The sequence below is a fragment of the Callithrix jacchus genome, chromosome 16 (assembly GCF_049354715.1).
Source record: "Callithrix jacchus isolate 240 chromosome 16, calJac240_pri, whole genome shotgun sequence".
Classification (NCBI taxonomy): domain Eukaryota; kingdom Metazoa; phylum Chordata; class Mammalia; order Primates; family Cebidae; genus Callithrix; species Callithrix jacchus.
The window spans coordinates 46,197,815-46,219,320 of NC_133517.1; the positions used below are offsets into that span (position 1 = coordinate 46,197,815).

The 21,506-nt window shown below is 39.8% G+C and overlaps 1 long non-coding RNA gene across 1 annotated transcript in view; it reads left to right on the forward strand.

The window, feature by feature from the left end:
* The window catches only part of LOC144579838 (uncharacterized), a 55,686-nt gene that overhangs the window by 12,413 nt on the left and 21,767 nt on the right, over positions 1–21,506 (forward strand). The window lies entirely within an intron of this gene.

Genomic DNA, 21,506 nt, shown 5'->3' on the forward strand with positions numbered 1-21,506 from the left:
GAGCAGAGATCATCCCACTGCACTCCAACCTGGGAAACATAGTGAGATTCTGTCTCAAAATTTAAAAAAAAGAATGTTGTGTAATAATTGAATCATGGAGACAGCCAGTTTACCACTTAGTTTATGGACATACCAGGCAATTGGAAGACATTTTTTGAGTTTCTACTGTTTGCCCAAAATTAGTGTTTGATAAATAGGATTGTCCCAACTTTAAAGAAACTCAACTTTCACTCAGGGAGAGCTTTTATATTGGTAACTACAACAGTTAACTGTCGATAGAGGTATGTACAAATAGCTATAGAAACATGGAGAATAAGAAAAACAAAACAAAAACAAAGAAACATGCAGAATAGAATGACTGTTGCTTGTTTGGAAAATCAAATTGAAACAAACAAAAAACAACAACAAAAAAATCAAATTGAATTGCGAGGGAAGATAGATCCTGAAGCAGGGTTTTAAGATACAAATGTGAATTTCGCCAAAATAAAAGGAAATTTATTTCAAAAGTAAGGAAATAGTAAGTAGCTCAGTGTGTTGAGACTAGAGGAACAATGCTTGAGGTGAAGTTTGAAAAGAAAGGAGAGGTGCCACGGGCAGTGGCTCATGCCCATAATACCAGCACTTTGGGAGACTGAGGCTGGTGGATCACCTGAAGTCAGGAGTTTGAGACCAGCCTTGCCAACATGGCAAAAACCCATGTCTACAAAAAATACAAAAATTTAGCCAGGTGTGTGCCCCAGGCTTGTAGTCCCAACTACTTGGGAGGCTGAGGGATGAGAACCCAGGAGATGGAGTTTGCAGTGAGCTGAGATCATGCTGTTGCACTCTAGCCTGGGCAACAAAGTGAGACTCTTGGATTTATCCCCAGAGCCATGGGAAGACTGAAAGGTTTTTATGCAAGGAAGTGACTAAATCAGATATTTATTAATAATATCAGTTTCCTTTGTTTTAGTTATATACTTATCAAACAATCTGATCTTTAATTTGACCTCCTATGTAGATTATCCCCTAGGAAGAAATTTTCTTCGTAAACAAGTAGGTTACCTTGCCAGATACATATTCTATTGAAAAATGATGAATTGGATCATGTGTGGTGGCTCACACCTGCATTCCCAGTGCTTTGGGAGGCCAGGGCAGGAGGCTCACTGAAGGTTGGGAGTTTGAGACCAGCCTTGGCAACATAGTGAGACCCTGTCTCTCCGAAAAGAAATTTTATTTATAATTAGACTGCAGTGGTAGTGCATATCTGTAGTGCCAGCTACTTGGGAGGCTGAGGCAGGAAGATCTCTTGAGCCCAGGAGTTCGAGGTTAGAGTGAGCTCTGATTGCACCACTACACTCCAGCCTGGGTGACAGAGTGAGACCCTGTCTCAGGAAAAAAAACAAAGAATTGGCAGTTTCTTCTGAATTTTGATGATTTAAGGTAGTGTTTAAGAATCCAATATATTTTAAGTATAGTAATCAAGCCTAGTTTTGGTATGCCAATACTTAACTTGAGATTTAGAGAGATGTGGCAGTTATTTTCACCTCTTGAAGTCCTGCTTCAGGAACTTCTACTAGTACTTCAAGAAGCTACTAGAATTTCTAACAATTTTATTGTACCCACTAGGTTACATATTTATCAACCTGCCACCCCTACACTGAGAATTCCATAGTCATGATAGCAATTTCGTAAAAGATGGCAATAATACTTTAAAAATCCTTAACAAAAACTTCCAGAAATGAAGATTAAGCTCTTCCAAACATTTGTGATCAACCAACATAAAATTTCCCTCAAATCCCGAAATACTACTCCTGCTGCAAGAGCCATAAAAATGACTATGTCGGCCGGGCGCGGTAGCTCACCCCTGTAATCCAAGCACTTTGGAGGCCAAGGCGGGCGGATCACCTGAGGTTGGGAGTTCAAGACCAGCCTGACCAACATGGTGAAACCCCGTCTTAAAAAAAAAAAGACTGTGTCATCATTCTCTGTTCACAAGAGGGGTTGGGTCAGATAATGTGGCTGGAGAAGAAGAAATGTACAAATTCCTTTGGATAAACTGCTCAAAGTAGTTGCACTACTTATAGTGGGTCAGTAATTTTTTTAAATTCTTTTTGTTTCGTTTTGTTTTCTTTTTTTTTTTTACCTTTTTCCTCAGAAATTCTTGTTCTGAGGGTCAGTAGTAGTATCTGCACATAGGAAGATGGTCAACACAAGTGAGGTAGGCAAGTTGTTCTCCTATTGGTGAAATGAGAATCAGGTCATTATTTTGGCTTGGTAAGTTTTTTGACTGAGGTATATTTTCCCAGGCCAGTCACATTCAGTGTTGCACATTGCAAAGTTATTATGCCTCACTGGTCAGTGGAAGAGTTAGGCTCATTGAACAAGTACAATTCAGGTACAGCCTGCTTTTTTCTTCTATTTAAGTAACCTGACCTAACAGCCATGGGATTCTGTTGTTGACTCTTAAACATTTCAGGATTTTCAGGTTTGCTCAAGAGACGTAAATGATCAATTTGTGATTCAGAGATCTCTTCCTTCTCACATGCTCCATGTTACTTTGGTTAGTAGATTGATATCTCCAAGTAAGAAAACCAGGATAATAGAGATACGAAATAATTTGCTCAAGGCCTCACAACATAAATACTGAAGTCCTCTATGGTAAAATTATGTATGACTGGTGCCCCTTATTTGTGGATGTCTATAGAGACAAAATTGCTCTGTCACCCAGGCTGGAGTGCAATGGCATAATCTTGGCTCACTGTAACCGCCACCTCCCGGGTTTAGGTGATTCTCCTGCCTCAGCCTCCCAAGGAGCTGGGATTACAGGGGTATGCCACCATGCCTGCTAATTTTTGTATTTTTAGTAGAGATGGGGTTTCACCATGTTGACCAGGCTGATCTCAAACTCCTGACCTCGGGTGATCTATCCACCTCAGCCTCCCAAAGTGCTGGGGTTACAGGCGTGAGTCACTGCGCCCATCCTGGAAAGGCTTTTATCAATACTAACTACAGTATTATTCAAGAGAAGTTTTGATGGAAATTCGTTAACAACTATTGGGGGTCATTAGACCAGCTTGGTAAGGTCAGAAAAAAATTCCTGGAACTAGAGAGTAGAGGATCACCACAGAAAAAAAGTGGAAAGGTGTGTTCTACCAGGAGTGAAGAGTACAGAGACCCTAAAAAAACACAGAGACATAAACACATGGCTGTGAAGTGAAATCATCTTGGAATTAACATTTGGGGAGTGACAGATGATATTGGATAAGCAGGGGCCAAATGATGGAGAACAAGTAAGTGGTGGGAACCGATTGAAAGATTTTAAGCAAGGAAGTGACATGATTAGACTTCTTTTTAGATAGAAAGGTTCCTGCCATCATGTAAACCAGAGAATGGAATTGAAGACTAGAGAGGCAGCAGTATCAGTTATGATGTTATTGCAGTAGAACAGGTAAGAAATGAAAGCTTAAAAGTCCAGCACACATTTAGAGAACAGTCTGGTTTGGAGATATTTAGATATATATTTGGGAATTATCCATTTATAAGAGGTTAAGTAAAATCAGAGTAAGCAAAATGAACTATAGAGACCACACAACATGAGAAGAGATAGAGAACTTAGAATTCTGTGACAACTGGGTGCGATGGTTCATGCCTGTAATCCCAGCACTTTGGGAGGCCGAGGCAGGTAGATAACTTGAGTCCAGGAGTTCAAGACCAGCCTGGCCAAAATGGTGAAAACTCACCTCTACTAAAAATACAAAAATTAGCCAGGCGTGGTGGCACATTCCTGTAATCCCAGATACTTGAAAGGCTGAGGCATGAGAATTGCTTAAACCTGGGAGGAGAAGGTTGCAGGGAGCCGAGATCATGTCAGTGCACTCCAGACTGGGCAACAGAGCAAGACTCTGTCTCAAAAAACAAACAAAAATAAGAAAAAGAATTCTGTGACAAAGTATCCTTTTTTTTTTTCTTATAAAACTATTTCTCTGAGAAAGCATCATTTAAGGAGCAGATGCAAGGAGGGGATCCTAAGGAGATCTCACATCTAATAATCCTCATTTCTTTTTTTTTTTAGTTGGCCCAGCCCAGCCAAATTCAATTCAGGCTAGGCTAGGCTAGGCTAGGCCCCATAATCCTCATTTTCAAAAGTTCTTTTTTATATATCCAACTTAGGTCTTTCATGCTTTAATCAAAGTCTGTTTCTTCTGTTCACTCTCCAGTTGAGATAGAAAGCAGCTGTTCATCATTTTGTATATAACAACCCTTCCTGTGCTTAAATACTGTTATTAAGAAACCTAGTAGTCTTCTCTAAATTGGGCTAAATAATTTCTAGCTCCTATTTTTCCAACCCTTTAATCATCTCTGTGACTGTCTGTTGAATCCCTTCCACTTTCTCCACATCCCTCTTTAAGTTGTGGAGTCTGTTGCTGGACATTGTATTTTCAAGATTCACTGTGAGGCTCATGAGATAAGTTTCTTAAATTTCTTATGTAATAACCTAATATATCTCAGTGCTGTGCTGGGACTGCTCCATGTTTACTAGGATTTTTCATAAGCCAATTTATTTTGGTTTGCCTAACTGGCTAAAGTAAGTTTTTGTATTTATTGTTAACTTTAAATCTTTGTTGTGGCATTTCAAGGAGATAATTTTCTTTTTCTTTTTCTTTCTTTTTTTTTTTTGAGATGGAGTCTGGCTCTGTTGCCTAGTCCAGAGTCAGTGGTGCATCTTGGCTCACGCAACCTCCACCTCCCAGGTTCAAGAGATTCTCCTGCCTCAGCCTCCCAAATAGTTGGGGGACTACAGGTGCACACAACCACACCCAGCTAGTGTTTGTATTTTTAGTAGAGACGGGGTTTCACCATATTGGCCAGGCTAGTCTCGAACTCCTGAGCTTGTGATCCACCCACCTCAGCATCCCAAAGTGCTAGGATTACAGGTGTGAGCCACCACGTCCAGCCAAGGAGATAATTTTCAATACCTTCATGCGGTTGAATGAAATTAGTTGGTCTGATCCTGTTCTCATAGATATCAGTTGGGGTAGGAGGTAAAAGCTTTGCATGGACTCCAGGTATGTACATAGATGACATAGACTGTGGTATTTTTCTTCTTCTGTTATTGTTTAACCTATAAAATCAGATTCAAGTGTAAATGTGAAGTAATCTCCCTTATTTCCTGTACCTCACTGCTCACTGTATTGCTCATTGACTGCTCGCATGTCTATCTCTCTTATTCCACTTTGAGCTTCTTGAAGAAGGAGCACAATCCTGGTTGTCTTATATTCCCAGTCCACGTTTTATCTCAAGGAGAGTCACATTGGATGCCTGTCTCAAGTGTGGAAAGGAAGATCTTGACCAGCAACGGCACTAGAGTTTCATCTTGCTTGTTGGCTCCAGTTGAATAGCACTAACTTAGTTATTGCTGAGTAATATGATGTTAAGGATTCTGAAGAGATTACTGGCTCATCAAAAAAATACTATGGCAAATTGGCATTGTTGGGAATTGGAATTGTGAATTGTGGTGGCAAATTGTTTACTGTGGACAAGGAATATAAAAGAGAAGGTATAAGCAGCCCATATTTGTCATAAACAACAACAGAAATTATATCTTCATTCCTAAAAGATGCTTTTGTCCCTCCCAGCTAGTTGCAGACTATCCTGATGAGAAAGAAAATAGCACTTTGTTCAGTTTATAGACCATAGCAAAGACAAGAGAAAATCTTAGAGGTCACAGCCCTACTAAGATAGCCACCCACCTACTCATTTGCCCAATTACACAAGGTCTGTTTTTGGTAGCTCTTAGAATTTGGGTGAGTACTAATCTGCATGGTTGTCACACATGGTTCTGAAATGTTACTGCAAGAGTTTTTTTTGTGGTTCTTTCTTGAAGTCCCTCAGGAAATGGTTTTAGTTTGACTTAAAAGCAAACAAAAATCTCTGTGATAGAGATTTTTTTGTTATTTGGGGGATTTTGGGGAAATTAAAGAATTCAGCTGCCACTTTAAAAGTTCCACAAGAGATATGATAATATAGATAAATTGTTATGTTGACAGCATATTGTCAAATGATATATTAATAAAGAAACAGGCCAGGTGCTGTGGTTCATGCCTGTAATCCCAGCACTTTGGGAGGCCAAGGCGGGTAGATCACCTAAGGTCAGGAGTATAAGATCAACCTGGCCAACACAGTGAAACCCGGTCTCTACTAAAAATACAAAACTTAGTGGGGCATGGTGGTATGTGCCTGTAATCCCAGCTACTCGGGAGGCTGAGGCAGGAGAATCGCTTAAACCTGGGAAGTGGGGGTTTCAGTAAGCTGGGATCACACCACTGCACTCCAGCCTGGGTGACAGAATGAGACTGTCTCAAAAAAAGAAAGAAAGAAAGAGAAAGAAAGAAAGAAAGGAAAGAAAGAAAGAAAAGAAAGAAAGAGAGAGAGAAAGGCAATAGAACAATAAAAATATTGTGACATGTTTGCGAGACAGGTTGACTTTGGCATAAAACCTGAACTAAGAGGTAGAACAAACTGAAGAATTAGTATGTTGGGGGTATTGCTGAACCCCTGGAATATAGCAAATAGTACTGAAGAACTGTCAGTATATTCGATCTTAGATACTTTTATGTATTTGCTTGTATTTTGTTGCTGTTCTGTGCTTCTTCACTTAACACGAGCCTCCGTGTCTAGACTTTGGAGAACAACTTTAAAGATACATAAATCAAAAACAAACAAACAAACAAACAAAAAGATACATAAATCAGTGGTAAATCTCATGGGTGGACCCTTTATGATGGGTACTGCATCTAAGGTCCACAACTAATGGCAGAGAGAAGCTCTATAAAAGTACAACTTCACTGTGGGTTGCGAGAAAATTCTCTCAGCCTACATTCTTTCTGAGTTACTTCACCTATTTGTTTTCATTATCACAAATATAGTAATAACACCAAGTCTACAGCTGCACCCCAAACCTTTCACAAGAGGTGCTATCTGCTACACGTATGCTCCACTTACCTCTTAAACTCAACTAGCCTAAAATCACTGACGTTACAATTTCCCTTCAAACCTACTCCTTCTCTGGTATTCTTTATTGCAGTTAGTGTTGATGCTATGCCTCACAATAGTCTTGCACTCTTCCATTTTCCATATTTCCCACATTCATCCAACCACCAAGTCCTGTCAGTTATACCTCCTACTTAGCTCTTAAATCCTTTTCCTACTCTCTGTGTCTGCTGTTACTGCCCTGGTTTGGCCTATCATCCTGTCCTATTCCAAATACTTCAGCAAACCTATTTACTAGTCTCTTCTAATCTCTGGTCTGCCATACATAAGGCAGACAGACCTATATAGGTAAGGACCTATATGTTTTAATTTTGTTTCCATATTTTATTTGTTTGGATTTTTTTTTAAGAGATGAGGTCTCACTATGTTGCCCTGGCTGGTCTTGAACTTCTGGGCTCAAGTGATACTCTCACCTCTGCCTCCCAACACATTAGGATTACAGGCTTGAGCCACTGTGCCCAGCCAGTTTCCCTATTTTAAAAGTTCATTGACTCCTCATTGCTTGTAAGATAAAGTTTAAGCTTGTTGACATGGAATTCTGTGATTTGCCCCCATCTAACATTATATTTTAATCTCTCATCCTCTTCCACTTCTTGTCTTTTGACTTGTTCTCTAATAATGGTGCTGTTTCTCCACTGTTCCTGTTTGAAACACTCTACCCTGGCCCTTTCTACACTCTTCATCATTTAGCTAGTTCCTAATTGTTCTTTTATAAAACCTATCTTAGTTTTACTATCTCTTCCTAGAAAGTCTTCCTTCCTACCTACCTACATACATACACCTTTGTGCCTTTATAATACCCAGGATTCATGCCTCTCTTTGCCCTTCCCAAATTATTTTAACATGTGTATACACATATTTGTCTGCACTGCCGTGCTGTGAATTCTCTAGAGGGATATCGTGTCATAGCTACCTCTGTATCCACAACACACTAGCATAGTGCTCTACAGTGGCAATCTTGTTTTTTGTTTGTTTTTGTTTTTGTTTTTGAGACAGAATCTTACTCTCTTGCCCAGGTTGGAGTTCAGTGGCATGATCTCAGCTCACTGTAACTTCCACCTCCCAGGTCCAAGTGATTCACCTGCCTCAGCCTCCCAAGTAGCTGGGATTACAGATGTGTGCCACCACACCCAGCTAATTTTTGTAGTTTTAGTAGAGACAGGGTTTTGCCATGTTGGCCAGGCTGATCTTGAACTCCTGACCTCTGGTGATCCACCCATCTAGGCCTCCCTAAGTGCTGTGATTACAGGCAGGAGCCACTGCACCTGGCCTACACTGGTAATCTTTATTGTTGTTGTTGTTTTAGAGACAGAGTCTCCCTGTGTTGCCCAGGCTTGTCTTGGGCTCCTGAGCTCAAGAGGCCTCCCATCTTTGCCTCTCAAAATGCTGGGATTACAGACATGAGACTATTAGAATAATCAGTGTAAAAAGAAGAAAATTACAAGTCATACCCCATTCTTTCCATAATTGACAGTCTTCAATAAAATAGATCATCTAAGTTCAAAAAATTTACATTTTTCTTTCTGTAGTACTAAAACTATTTCCATTTTGAATGAAAAAAAAATTTTTTTAAAAGATGGGGTTTCACCATGTTGGCCAGGCTGGTCTTGAACTCCTGACCTCAGGTGATCCACCCGCCTCGGCCTCCCAAAGTGCTGAGATTACAGGCGTGAGCCACCGTGCCCGGCCCTTGAATGAAAATTTTTAAATATAGTTTATAGTATTTCCATTTTTCCTAAATTATCTCCTAGTCTCCCCAAAAAATTGATAACCAAGACTCTAATAAAAGGAATTAACAAGATGAAAGTTTTTCATCTGCAGATCTTGGAATCTCTGTCTCCCTTTGCTTAGCAACTTTCCCTGTTTAGTCTCCAGGTTAATCAATTATTTTCCCAGCTACTACGTTTTATGTTTGTGTTTGTTAAACTGTTTGCAAATGTACTTATGGAAGGATTTTATTGAAAAACCATAAACATAATAAGACAACTATAGTTTTTAACCATCCAATTTTAAACCTTTATTGATATTTTTGGTTTTAAAAAGGAAGTCATAGAAATACTTCTTTGCTTATTTTGGAGTACATGGTGAATTTAAACAATTCATTCTTTGAATATTTTGGTTATTGTGCATTATATTTTTACTAGAAGACAGGTTTTTCATATTTTGCTCACTAAAAATTGGAGTGAGCTCTCCTTTAATACAAGCATGTGACCATTCCTAAAATACCTACCTGCCAGGCTGGAATTGATTCATGGGGTGTTGGATCAGTGTTAGTGCTTTCGGAGAGTTCAGTAAGTGAGAGAATGCTAAGAAATCAAAGAGACCACAGTTGCTCTGTTAGAGCTCTCTGTTGTTCCATTTAATTTTTGCCATAGACAAATTTAAAATGAGATTGTTTAATGTAAAATTTACTTTTCATGGCTAAGGGACAACCTGAGTTAAAATGTGCCTCTTTCTTGAAATCACATGAGACAAAAAGATGTTCTCTGTCTTTTAAAATACATGTAATCATGCCTTCTGTGCCACTTCCTACGGGATTTTTTTCACATTCATTCTCTTGCATTTTGATAAAGTAAAAAATCTTTAAAGATTCAAGAATTTTACATAAGTTTATACTTCTTTTAACTAATTTATATAGTCAGAATAATAGTCCTATGAATATCATTCATTCATTCATTTTTTTTCTTGAGATAGAGTCTCACTGTTTTGCCCAAGCTGGAGTACAGTGACTCAGTCTCACTCACTGCCACCTTCACCTCCTGGGTTCAAGCTATTCTCCTGCCTCAGCCTCCCAGGTAGCTGGGATTACAGGCATGCACCACCACACCTGGCTAATTTTTATATTTTTAGTAGAAATGGTGTTTCACCATATTGGCCAGGATGCTCTCAAACTCCTGACCTCAAGTAATTCACTCACCTTGGCCTGCCAAAGTGCTGGGATTACAAGTGTGAGCCACCACTCTGGGCCATTCATTCTTGATAGATAGGTATGAAATGAGTAAACAAAGCAACCAATCAATGACATGAGAAAGATGATATGTCTTAAAATTTCTGTGTAATATTTTAAATATGTTATAGTGTGCACCTATGGTTTTAATCTATCAAGTGCTTGTTCTGAGAATTGCCCATCCCCAGTTTTTTTTTTCACTTTCATTTTCTTTTTTATTTATTTTTATTTTTTAATAAAGACGGGGTTTTGCCTTGTTGAACAGGCTGGTTTCGAAATCCTGACCTCAAGTGATCCACCCGCCTCAGCCTCCCAAAATGCTGGGATTACAGGCGTGAGCCACCGTGCCCGGCCAACTTTCATTCTCAAAAGATATGATCCCTCTCTGATTCTTAATAGAGCTGCCAATTCTCCCATGACACTGCTGGTCACAGGGGTGGGCACTTGAAACAAGCTGGCCTGGTGAATCGTAGACTTTTGATCCAGAAAATAGGGTCATATGATGACACCATCATTATGGAAAGAAAAAGCAACATAGTCAGTCTCTTTTAATGGCTGACATTATAAGATGTAAGTCTGAATGGTATTGGTGGTACTGTAGCAGTTTAAAGTGTAAGTTATGAACTTAAAGAGGCTTCTACTGGCCAAAGATAGGATAATTTGAGCATCAATAAAAATATGAGCACCCAAAGCAGGTGAGTCACTTGAGCCTAGGAATTTGAGATTAGCCTGGGCAACATGGCAAAACCCCATCTCAGCTATGGAGACAAAAGATTAGCAGGGCATGTTGGCACACGCCTTGTAGTCCCAGCTACTCAGGAGGCTGAGGTAGAAGGATCACTTGAGCCCAGGAAGTTGAGGCTGCCGTGAGCCATAATTATGCCACTACACTTCAGCTTGGGCAAATGAAGTCAGACCCTGTCTCAACTCATTAACTCATTATTTTGAGCACTAGTTGGTAAAGGAAAAGAATTAAGGATTTGGCCAGGCATGGTGGCTCACGCCTATAATCCCAGCACTTTGGGAGGCCGAGGCGGGTGGATCACGAGGTCAAGAGATCGAGACCATCCTGGTCAATAAGGTGAAACCCCGTCTCTACTAAAAATACAAAAATTAGCTGGGCATGGTGGTGCACACCTGTAGTCCCAGCTACTCGGGAGGCTGAGGCAGGAGAATTGCTTGAACCCGAGAGGCAGAGGTTGCGGTGAGCTGAGATTATGCCATTGCACCCCAGTCTGGGTAACAAGAGCAAAACTCCGTCTCAAAAAAAAAAAAAAGAATTAAGGATTTATCCTGCCTTCCTTGTATTTACTGTACATTAGAGTAACTAAATAGTTTTTTTTTTTAAAATAGACTCGGGGTCTTGCTATATTGCTCAGGCTGGTCTCAAACTCCTGAGCTCAAACAGTCTTCCCACCTCAGCCTCCCAAATTGCTGGGATTACAGGAGGGAGCCACTGTGCCCAGCTACTAAGTAGTTAATGAAGAAAGTTCTTTCTTGATAGAGGTATTCTACCTAATAAAGGAAGAGCGAATGATAGACTAGATTACCCTTTTTTACAGACTCCTGATGAAACAATGGATGACCTGAACTGTCCAATACAATAACTACTAGTTGTACATGGCTTTGAGTGCTTGAAATGCTGCTGGTCTAAATTGAAATGTGTTCTAAGCAGTGGCAGGCGCAAATGTTTAATGGCTGACTCTCTGAAAGGAAGAGAACCGTGATTTGTGTTGTTCGTCATGGTATAAATACTCCCACCATATCCAATTTTGAGCTACCAACAAGATGTCATTGTATGTAGAGTTGAGATAAAATGCTTACAATAGGTGGCTCCGGCACCCACTGGCTGTGAGTGAAAAAAATCACATCAGACTTTGGAAATTAAATATGAAAAAAAAGAATATAAAATATCTCTTTAATAATCTTTATCTTGGCTGGGTGCAGTGGCTCACCCCTGTAATCCCAGCACTGTGGGAGGCCACAGTGGGAGGATCACATGAGCCCCCCCAAAAAAAGAAAAGAAGGGAAAATTGATTAACATAAAAGAAAGTGAGGCCGGGCATAGTGGCTCACGTCTGTAATCCAAGCACTTTGGAGGCCAAGGCAGGCAGATCACCTGAGGTTGGGAGTTCAAGACCAGCCTGACCAACATGGTGAAACCCCATCTTTTAAAAAGAAAAAAAAAAAGAAAGTGGCTCATGCTTATAATCCCAGCACTTTCAGAAGCTGAGGTGGGAGGATCATTTGATGCCAGGAGTTCAAGACTCACCTGGGCAACATAGCAAGACTATATCTCTAGTTTATAATAATAATAATTATAAAAAAGAAAAAAAGGAAGTGGAAGTTGATATGCAAAGAAACAGAGACTTGAAACTGTGGGAACTGATGTGATTCAGGTCCCTGGGGCCAGTTCCCCAAGATTCACATGTACTCCAGTATCCTCCTAATTAATATCTCTTTTTGCTTAAGCTGGTTCACACTGCATCTTTTGTGAAGTGCAAATCACACAGTTTGAACTAATAGATAAACATATACTCTCACCCTAATATCCCATTGGATATTTGAAGCTTTTTTGTGTGTTCTGGGACCAGCCAGTCTTTGGTTAGTTTTCTGGAGTTGGTACTTGGGCTCTAGGTTGGTTGCCTCCCAATTTGAATAAGTTACTCCACATTTAGCTTAAAATTTAGAAGCTTGCCTTCATTGTATTGACTGATTATTAATCTTAAAAAGGCTAACTTGCCTTCTTCATGATTTAAATTAATAAATTTAAGGTGTTATAACTTCCAGTAGTTATACATCTAAAATAACAGTACTTCTTTTTTTTAAATCCTCTAGACTAGTTATCTTCAAAGTGTCATGATCTATTGGAAAACATGAAGACACAGATGCCACTTTTATTTCTATTTATTTTATCCATACAATAATCAATGCTGATATTTAATATAGAGATTGACAATATATTATAATTTATAAATATTATTTATGGGGCCACTTACTAAATTTTTTTACTCATAGGCATGAGAAATCCAAATAGTTTAGAGATTACTGTTGTCAGCCAATTAGTTTTGAACCTTCCTTTATCACAACTGGCTGATATTCCAGGCCCAACCTCATTCTTCCAACAGCTTACTTCTTCAAACTGAATTTATGATACTAACTCCCATACTCTTCTGACTCCATCTGGGTTTCTAATTCCATTAACTAACACCAGCTTGTTATTTACATTAGAGATATGATCAGTAATTCCAGAAACCTTCTATCCCTTAAACTATTATCTAATCAATCACCAAATACTGTCTGATCTACCGCCTACATGTTTCTTGAATCCTCAGGTTCTCTCTACCTATGGGATACATCATCAAGTCTCACCCCCTTATTGTAATAACTCTTCCTAAGAAGTCTTTCTGCATTCAGATTGCTTTCTCTCTAATTTGTCCTCTACCATGAAGACATATGATCTTTTTAAAACATAAATCTGGTCTTGTCCCTCAGGTTTAAGCCTCTCAATCAATGTCTACTGATTGCTCTAAAAGCTCAAAATCTTTAAGTTCTTGCATGATTGCCCTCACCTCCACTTCTCCACTCTTTTCCTCGCATTCTATCCAAGGCGTTCCCCTTCCAGTTCTTCCAACACCATACTGCTTTCTGCCTTGAGATGCATGGATGCTCATAACTTCCTTCCTTGCTTAACAAACTCCTATTTACCTTTCATGTTCCCACTTAAATATCAGTCGCCAAGGATGCTCCAGAGGAGCTCAGGTCCCAACTTTCAAAACAGGCTGTGTTTTTCTTTCAGAGCATGTATGTATTAATATTTACCTGTTCCACCAGGTTGTAAGGTTCAGAAGAGCAGAATTAATATCCACAATGCCAAGCACAGCATCTGACACAGAGTAGGTAGTAATGAGTATTTGTTGCATTAGTGAACGGACAAATATCTTTAACTGTGGTTATTTCCTTTCTCTTTCTGTTTCCCTAAATGATTACTTTATGTGTAAATTATCCTATTTATTTTTGTTTATTCATTTATTCTCCAAATAGTTGTTCCAGGTGCTGCTCTCTTTCAACTGATTTGTAGTTCTTGCTTATATTGCTTATATTTCTCAGGATATCATTTGTAACCAAATAATTCATAAGGTTAGAAGGTTCGTACCTAGACAAACTTGAGTCACTGCTCTACCACTTACTTGTGATGGGGACTTTAGGCAAGTCAATTAATTAGAAGGTTAGTTTGAGGTTCTATAATAGATGGTAAATAAAACACTCAGTACAGTTCATAGCACCTTGTTGGAGCTCCATGAACCAATGTTCTTTTCTGTCCAACCTCAAGGTTGAAGGAAAAGGGCTCAGTCCTTGCTCCCTCCAAGATATGGTATAATTTCTTCTCCATAAACTGTAATCAGAAAGGTCTCAGAGCCAAATTTCAAAGAGATCTCTCCCATTTTAATCCCTTAGTAACTAAATGAGTCATTAAGTTTTCTATCTGGTGAGTAAAAATTAGATCTGAATTCTATAATTTAGGCTGTATGTTTAACAAAGGAGAAAATTACAATTTTCCACAGGACTTACCTCCTCCTTTTCACAACAATCAAATAGAAGATCGGTCTAGCAGCAGGATATGGAGTAGATTCAGGAGTCCGGAAGCCCACCTAGTAAGCTGTTGTAATAATTAATGTAGGCATGAGATGGCAAAGGCCTGTTGGCAAGGGAACTAGAAAGGAAGGGAGAGAGGGGAAAAATCCTAAAGGGAGAACTTTTCTGATGATCAGTCTGAAGTGGCCACTCTACTTACCATTTTTTTGTTTTGAGACAGAGTCTTACTCTGTTGCCCAGGCTGGAGTGCAGTGGTGCTATCTTGGCTCACTGCAAACTCCACCTCCTGGCTTTAAGCATTCATTTCTGGTGCCTCAGCCTCCTAAGTAGCTGGGATAACAGGCACCCACCACCACGCCTGGCTAATTCTTGTATTTTTGTAGACACAGGGTTTCACCATGTTGGCCAGACTGGTCTTGAACTCCTAACCTCAGGTGATCCACCCACTTGGCCTCCCGAAGTACTGGGATTACAGATGTGATAAAAATTTTTTAAAGAAAGAAAATGTTGGCTGGGCATGGCGAGTCATGCCCATAATCCTAGCACTTTGAGAGGCTAAGGCAGGGGAATCACCTGGGCCCAGAAGTTCAAGACCAGCCTGAGCAACATGGTGAAACCTTGTCTCTACAAAAAATATAAAAATTTGCTGGGCATGGTGGTGTGAGCATGTGGTCCAAGCATGTGGTCCCACCTACTTGGGAGGCTGAGACAGTAGGATCACTTGAGCCTGGGAGGTCAGGCTGCAGTGAGCTATGATCATGTCATTGCACTCCAGCCTGGGCAACAGATCAAAACTGTGTCTCAAAAAAAAAAAAAAAAAAAAATAGAAAAAGAATGTTAATCATGGCTGTCTCAGAATGTTGGGGTCATGTGTGATTTTCATATATATATATATTTTTTTTTTTTTTTTATTCTGGGAATGTGTGATTTTCATTTCATCCTTCATGCTTTTCTGAAATTTCAAGGTTGTAGAAATAAGGAACTATAAAATATTAAAATAAGAAAAATGCATCATATAATCATAGATTTCATTCACTCATTTATGAATTTGTTTACTAAATATGTAATGTGTTTAGTATTTAGTCTACGCTTAACACTTTCCTCAGTGCTAGAATTAGAAGCTTAAGCCAGGCATGGTAGCACATACTTGTAGTCCCAGCTACTCAGGAGGCTGAGGTGAGAGGATTGCTTGAGCCCAGGAGTTCAAGACCAGCCTGGACAACATAGTCAGATCCCATCTCAAAAAAAAAATAGAATTAGAAGTTTAGAGGTTAAATATAAACCATTTCATTGGGAGGCTGGAAAAACTCAGAGAGGTTTTGAGACAACCTTAGGTAGTTAGTGACAGGACTAGAAGAGATCACTCTTTCTGCTTCTAGACTTTCCTCTTTTTTTAAAAAATCATTGTAACACCTTGTACAATAAGGACATGATTTATCCAACCATATAATCAAGCAGTATGTTTCCTTAGTGGACGTTTTTCCATTTCCCTTTGATATACCACCCTCACATTCTTTATTCCAGAGTTCAGTTGTGTACATACCATTTCTCAGTTCAGAAACCTCCAGAATAAAATTTAGACTCTTTACCTTGACTTTCAAGGCCTTCCCCAGTCTGGCTTTTACATACTATCATCCCTCTGTATTCGTGGGTTCTACATCATGGATTCAACCAAACTTGGGATAAAATTTTAAAATTTTTATTTTTATTTTTTTGAGACAGAGCCCCACTCTGTTGCCTAGGCTGAAGTGCACTGGTGCAATCTTTGCTCACTACAAACTCTGCCTCCTGGGTTCAAGCAGTTCTCCTGCCTCAGCTTCCCGAGCAGCTGGGACTACAGGCATGCACCACTATACCCAGCTAGTTTTTGTATTTTTAGTAGAGATGGGGTTTTGCCATGTTGGCCAAGCTGGTCTTGAACTCCTGACCTCAAGTGATTTGCCTGCCTTGGCCTCCCAAAGTGCTGGGATTACAGGCGTGAGCCACTGCGCTCAGCTAAAAAAAAATATTTTTTTTTTAATTTCATCTATACCGAACATGTATGCTTTTTTCTTTCTTTTATTTTAGTTTTCTTTTTTGAGGGGGACAGGGTCTCCCTATGGTTGCCGAGGCTGGTCTCAAACTTCTGAGCTCAAGCAATCCTCCCACCTTGGCCTCCCAAAAGTACTGGATTTACAGATGTAAGCCAACTTACCTGGCCTCCACTTTTTTCTTGTCATTATGCCCTAAACAATACAGTATAACAAATATTTACATAGCATTTACATTGTGTTAGGTATTATACATAGCATTTACATTGTGTTAGGTATAATCTAGACTACTAGATTTAAAGTACACAGAAGGATGTGCATAGGTTTTATGCAAATACTACACCATACTATATAAGGGTCTTGAACATCCATGGATTTTTGTATTCATGGGGGTCTTGGAACCAATCCCCCGTGGATATTGAGGAGTGACTCTACTTCTCAGCTATCATATTTGGTCTGCTCATTGTTCATGTGTAGGACATAACAAATTTATCTATTGTTTGTGCCCTTCATGTTTCATGCCTTTTTTTTTTTTAGATTTGTTCCTATTATTAAGTAATTTTCTCAACAGAGGTGAGTGGCCGGAGTGGGAGATAGCCAGATAGCCAACCAGTGAGTAAAACTGAACCTTGATCATCAGTCACAAGGGCTTAACTTCTGTTTGGTTCACCACTTAATAGGTATACTATCATTAGTAAATAACATTGACCCCCTTTGAAAAACCTGTGCACTTCACAAGGTTATTGTTCTTCATTTACTAATTCCCATGTAATAAGATAGATTAGATAGATAGATAGATAGATGGATTATGGACAGGATCTTACTCTGTTACCCAGGCTAAAGTGCAGTGATGCCAGCATAGCTCACTGAAGCCTCCAACTTCTGGATCAAGCAATCCTCCCACCTCTGCCTCCAGAATAGTTAGGACTGTAGGTGCTTGCCACCACACCTAGCTAACTTCTTAATTTTTATAGAGATGAGGTCTCACTCTGTTGCCCAGGGTGATCCTGAGCTCCTGGCCTCAAGCAATCCTCCCGCCTTGGCCTCCCAAAGTGTTGGAATTACAAGAGTCAGCCACTGCACCTGGCTCCCATGTAATGAGTTTTTATTGCATATTTACTACTCAGCAGAGTCTGTGTTAGATACTAAGCATTCATCAGTGAACAAGATCAATATCGTCTCTATACTCATGGATCTAGGAGGAAAACAGAAAAAAAAGTCAATTGAAAACAAAGCAATTACAGATTGTGACAAATGTTATGAAAAAACAAATGAAAGCAGAAAAGAGAAACTTTTTATTTTATTTTTTGAAACGGTCTCACCCTGTCACCGAGGCTATAGTACAGTGGTGGTGCAAACAAGGCTCACTGCAGCCTTGACCTTTTGGGTTCAAGCCATCTTCCTACCTCAGCCTCTCAAATAGGTGAGACCACAGGTGTCCAACACCATGCCCAGTTAATTTTTTTTTAATTGTGTAGAGACAGGATCTTGCCATGTTGCCCATGGCGGATGAAAGAAAAGCTTTGGATAAGAATGAGTATGATATTTAGGCAGGGAATGCATTTTTAAAATAGAATAGTATATATAAAGACCGAGAGATGGAAAAGACTATAATATTGGAGGAGTTGAAAGAAGATGCTTGCCAGGGTGAAGTGGATAATTGAGGAGAATGAAGTGAGATGATGTTAGAGAAAAGGCAGAGCCAGATCTGTAGGGCCCCACAGCCATAGTAAGATACAAGGAGATTATTCTAAGGGTTGTGGGACAGTGAGAGGGTTGTGACATGGTGTGATTTTCTTTTTTGTGTGGTGTTTTTTTTTTTTTTTTGAGACGAAGTCTCGCTCTGTCACCAGGCTGGAGTGCAGTGGCATGATCTTAGCTCACTGCAACCCCTGCCTCCCGGGTTCAAGTGATTCTCCTGCCTCAGCCTGCCGAGTAGCTGGGACTGTAGGCGCAAATCACCACACCTAGCTAATTTTTGTATTTTTAGTGGAGACGGGGTTACACCATGTTGGCCAGGATAGTCTAGATCTCTTGACCTCGTGATCTGCCCGCCTCGGCTCTCAAAATGATGGGATTACAGGTGTGAGCCACTGAGCCTGGCTGGTCTGGTTTTCACTTTGAGAAGTTATTCTACCGCTAGGCGCGGTGGTTCACGCCTGTAATCCCAGCACTTTGGGAGGCCGAGGCGGACGGATCACGAGGTCAAGAGATCGAGACCATTCTGGCCAATACGGTGAAACCCCGTCTCTATTAAAAATACAAAAAAAATTAGCCGGGCGTGGTGGCATGCGCCTGTGGTCCCAGCTACTAGGGAGGCTGAGGCGGAAGAATTGTTTGAACCCAGGAGGCGGAGGTTGCAGTGAGCAAAGATTGCGCCACTGCACTCCAGACTGGTGACAGAGCAAGACTCCATGTCAAAAAAAAAAAAAAAAAAGTTATTCTACCATTTGTATAGAGAATGGAATAAAGTAAAAGCCACTGAGTGTAGCCCAGGGTAGCAATGTTGAAGGCATGGACTAAGGAATGCAGTGTCAGTAGAGGGGAGTAGACATAGTTAAGGGATATTTTGGAGACAAATTATGAAGACTATATGAAATAATGAATTTAACAAGCTCAGTAAATATAAAATGCTTGTATATTTTGAATTTTAGTGTCATACCTCTGAGTCTTATTGAACCAGAAGGATTGTATAATATTAAGTTATTCTGCTACCAGTACACTTAATTATATCTGCTTTTTTTATCTGTATTGTATTGCCTGTCTTATCTAACTAAATCTGCTCTTTTAAAAAATGTACCTTGTTCTTAAATTCTCAATATAAGAATTCATTTATTCAACAAATATTCATTAAACCAAAAATATGGGACTTTTAACATAAATGTATTTAGATAGCAGATTTTAATATAATTTGATGAAAACATAATTTATATATTATTTACATTTAAAGATATACAATAGTTGCTCTGCACAGCTCTTAAAATACAAAAGAAGTTCCTTTATTAAACTGTGAGAATTGTGTGCTAGCACAATGCAAAGATTGTTGGTGGAAAAAAACAGAACAAAATGATAATTTCGACTGGAACTTAAGGTTATACAGGCTTGCAGCATTTTCATGTCTAAATAAATAATGACAAATTACCTGAGTAAAGAATATTATGAATTACCAAACAACATACATGACTATGTCTTTGATTTTAAAATCTTCTACTAATAAAATATAGTGTAGTAAATGGATATTAGTGAATTTTCCTATACTTTAATAAAGCCAAATGTGCTTCTTCTTATAGAACTTCTACCTGCCAAAATAAAATTCAAAACAAAATGAAAAAATGCTTATTTTGCCCCAAGTTAAACCTAATATTCTTTGAGGAGTTTCTGAATTTCAAATAGATCCTATCACCCACAAATGGTGACAAATTATATCCTGTCTATTTAAATGCCTAGCCTTTGTTTAAAGTAAGTAGATTAACATTTTTATTGTTAAGATATACTTCTCCAATCTAGGTTTGATAGATTATCAGCAATTTTTTAAAACCCACTACAACAGTCCTTGCTGTTTCTGCCCACTCCTCTCTCCCCCTGACAAGAACCCCTTTCTTTCCTTCCCACAGTAAGATTCTATGACTCATCACTTTTGAATGCAGGCAATAGTCTAGCACTTTCCTTTCATCACCCGGTTGCAAAAGTTTTTTGTTATTGAACAGCTTTTGATAAATGCTTGTCTTATTATTATTTAGAGACAGGGGTCGAGGTACATGATGGCACTGTGGGAGGTCAAGGCAGGATAACTTGAACTCAGGAGTTTGAGACCAGCCTGGACAACATGATGAAACTCATCCCTACTAAAAATGCAAAAATTAGCTGGGCATGGTGGCATGCACCTGTAGTCAAAGCTGCTGGAGAGGCTGAGGTCAGGGGATCACTTGAGCCTGGGAGGCAGAGGTTGCGGTGAGCCTAGATTAAGCCACTGCATGCCAGCTGGTGACAGAGTGAGATCCTGTCTCAAAAAAACAAAATAAAAAAGAAAGAAAGATGGGAGGGTGGGGGCAGTGCTCTGTCACTCAGGCTGGAGAGGAGTGGCACAATTATGGCTCGCTGTAGGCTTGAACTCCTGGGCTCTAGAGATCCTCCTGCCCCAGCCTCCCGAGTAGCTGAGACTACAGGCATAAACCACTGTGACCCACCCTAACATTATTTTTAAGTCCAGGTGTTCCTGTAAACATTTTTTTTTTTTTTTTTGAGATGGAGTCTTGCTCTGCCGCCCAGACTGGAGTGCAGTGTCACAATCTCGGCTTCTGCAACCTCTGCCTCGGGGGTTCAAGCAATTCTCCTGTCTCAGCCTCCGGAGTAGCTGGGACTACAGGCGCCTGCCACCATGCCTGGCTGATTTTTTAATTTTTGGTAGAGAGGGGTTTGGTCAGTCTGGTCTCAAACTCCTGACCTCGTGATCAGCCTGCCTCAGCCTCCCAAAGTGCTGGGATTACAGGTGTGAGCTACCATGCCTGGCCCCTGTAAACATTTTTAACATGAAGAGTAAATTATTTGCCTCTGCTCTTTCCTCATCACTTTTTTCAGAGCATTTATAGTACTAGGCAGCCCAAGGCAAAGTGTTCAGGAGTTTATACATTTAAGCACCCTGAGGGATACCTAAATGGTCCCCTCAGCACTTCACTTCTGAAGCTGCGGCCAGGATTTATGGGCATCCATGTTCTCCTGTGTAATCTTTTTCACTGATGATTAGCTGGATTGGCCCCAAAGGATAAAATAACCCAAGGCTGTTTAACACGTCCACACACATCATTCAGGAATAGGAAGGAAGGTTCCCTGCCATGTGCAGAGCTTGCCGTCATGGCACTTTTCTTCCAAACATATAGATACATGTTTGACAGGCCATTCCG